Source organism: Papaver somniferum, chromosome 8, assembly GCF_003573695.1.
Source record: "Papaver somniferum cultivar HN1 chromosome 8, ASM357369v1, whole genome shotgun sequence".
Lineage (NCBI taxonomy): Eukaryota > Viridiplantae > Streptophyta > Magnoliopsida > Ranunculales > Papaveraceae > Papaver > Papaver somniferum.
This window is the reverse complement of record NC_039365.1, coordinates 92,843,166-92,846,124: the sequence shown is the minus strand read 5'-3', so window position 1 is coordinate 92,846,124 and position 2,959 is coordinate 92,843,166.

Below are 2,959 nucleotides of genomic sequence, written 5' to 3'. Positions count from 1 at the left end.
CAAAATATTGGGTGTGGTTGTTAGACCCCCGCTTTTTCAGAATCAAATAAAAACTTGATTTTCACCATAGGGATTGCAGTTGAAAATTCCAGTTTTCATTCTTCATACTTTTTCACTTATAATTAAATCATAAAAATTATGAAGAAAGAAATTTTCATCACTGCAACCTATATCGACAAACCTTAAAAAAAAAAAAATCATATAAACAAAAAATCATATTAGTCATATTAACAAAAATCATAAAAACCACGTGAAAAAGTTAAATCAAACTATTAAGTAGACCTAAAAGATAAAAGTAAAAAGAATAAAATTCATTGCAATCATGGATCTTTATATGTGTGGAATAAAGAACAGAATATATTATTTTGTTAATTTTTTTTGAAAAGTGTTTTTTCCAAATATTTTTTTAGTAGATAAGGTACTAAGGGTATTTTTGTCATCCCAGTCATCCCAAACATGTTAACATAGAAAGTGAACTCAAAATTAGTGTAAAATTCTAATTTATGTTGATAATCTTATGTTACGGGCTCCTTGGACTGTATTGGTGGAGTTTCCTAAGCTTTTCCCAGCAGAAAAAACCTTGGTATAAAGACGCTCTTTCCCACCATGTTTGCTTTTAGTTGGGAAACTGCGGGCATGGATAACCATTGCCTATTTTCAAAAATTCAAAAACAGTTAATGGTTGTCCATTTTATTCGAACAAAACGGCTAATGGTTTCTTTTCTTTCGGAACGATCAACCGTTATCCACTTTCAGGAATGGAAAATGGACGATTATCAGTCGTTTTTTTTATCTTTTTACAATTATAAGAATTCTACATTAAAAATCTCAAATCAAAACGATGAAACAAAGATAAGTCCTTTGGTTCATCAGCGTACGCATAACAACAAGAAATGAATTCAATACCAATAAGGGTGAAGTGAACCAAACCAAATAATCAAAACTGAACCCAATGTCTGAAATAGGGGAAAGTAAAACCATGAAACCAAAATAATAAAAAATAATCCAATATCATCTACTAAATAAACTAGGAAAAAATATACAAATGAAAACATAATCTATTATGTTTAAAAAAAAATCAAATATGACTGATTAGAGGAAAAATCACATTGATCAAACAAAATGAAATGAGCTAGTAAAACTTACGGTCGTAAGAGAGAAAAGTGCACCAACCATGACGACGTTAGTCATATCGGAAGGAATCTTATTCTTCTAACAAAGAGATTGCAGTTGTCTCCTTGTTAGAATGTGAAAATCCATCGCTAGCGCTCTATCTTCTAAGAAAAAGTGCATCACGGAATGCAAAAATAAAAAGAAAAAGAAAGGAAAGCTTTTCTTACCAATTGTAGATGGTGAAATTTGGATAAAGAGAAAAAGTTTCATTCCAAGACCATAGGACAAAACTCAATTCTCATGGGAGATTCAACCCTTGGTCCTCAAGGTACCCATAGCCACGATTTCTAATATACGTCCCCACGAGATACTGCTGGTTTTGATGCCGTGACTCCTAGCGCACATCCTCGATGAGATATTGCTGGTCACATGGATTATGCAGAGCGTAAAACGTCCCCAATGGACTTATGGACCTGAATAACCATAACTTCAGCATGTCTTCGCGAGACGCAACTGATTTTGATGGCATGGTTAAAATCGAAGATTTATAACCTCCAAATGTTGTTAAACACTATTAATTCAATTAAAACCCGAATTGGTACTGAATCACTTCAAAACAAAAACTTGGAAAAACATGGTACATTCTTTTTTTTAAAATTTTTTTAAATTTTTTTAAACTTGGAAAAACATGGTACAATCTAATTTTTTAATTACATGTGCCAATACTACAACCCTGACATAGTTTTCCTTCCTGAGCCAAAAGCTCTGTTGTCTCGGATGGACTTTTTCTTTAAAAACTCAAGTTTCCATGACTGGTTCATAGTCCCCTCAGTTGGGATTGCCAAAGGACTAGTTATTGCCTGGCATAATAACATTCACATGAAACTTATTTCATCCAGATTTAATGTTTGCCATTTTGAATAAAAAATAAATGACATTGAAATTCTGATTACATGTGTATATGGAGCCATTGAAGTCGGCAATAAAATTGAACAATGGACCCACATTTCGGGCATAGCTCAAGAAGTCGACAAACCGTGGATTCTGATTGGAGACTTAAATGTTATTCTAGACCCAGACGAAAATCAAGGGGAGAATAAAGCGAGCTCTAGCAGCAAGTTTTTCATTATTCAGACAATCAACTCATTGTTCCAACCTGGTTTCTTTAAATCAAACTGGGAAACTTTTGGTATTGACATCACCAACACAGTCCAGGATTTTTTTAAATTCGGCGTTGTCAACCCGGACCTCAATTATTCTTTCATCACCCTTATACCTAAAATATCTACCCCACAAACTCCAAGCGATTTTAGGCCCATCAGCTTAAGCAATACGGTTTACAAATTAATCGCTAAAATTTTGGCGAACAGACTAAAGCCTATTCTTAATAAAATAATCTCCCCAAATCAATCAATCTTTCTCCCAGGTTTTCAAATTACCGATAACATTATAATCTTTCATGAACTCATCCACTCCATGAAAACCTCTAAGGAAAAAAAAAAAAAAAAAAGGGGTTTTATGGCTCTTAAATTAGACCACTCTAAGGCCTTTGATAGAGTGGAGTGGGCCTTCATCTCAAAGGCGCTTCTTGGTTTTGGCTTTAGTGAGAAGTGGGTTCATCTCATTTTCCAATGCATTTCTACAACTTTCTTCTCAATTCTTCTAAATGGATCTCCTGGCCCAAAATTCCATACTTCGAGAGGTTTAAGACAGGGTGACCTACTGTCTCCTTACATTTTTCTCATATGCATGGAAATATTATCATGACTCCTGGACAAAGCTATTGTTGATAGGAAAATCTCTAGGCTCAAAATCAATAAACATGCCCCAAACATCTCCCAACTAT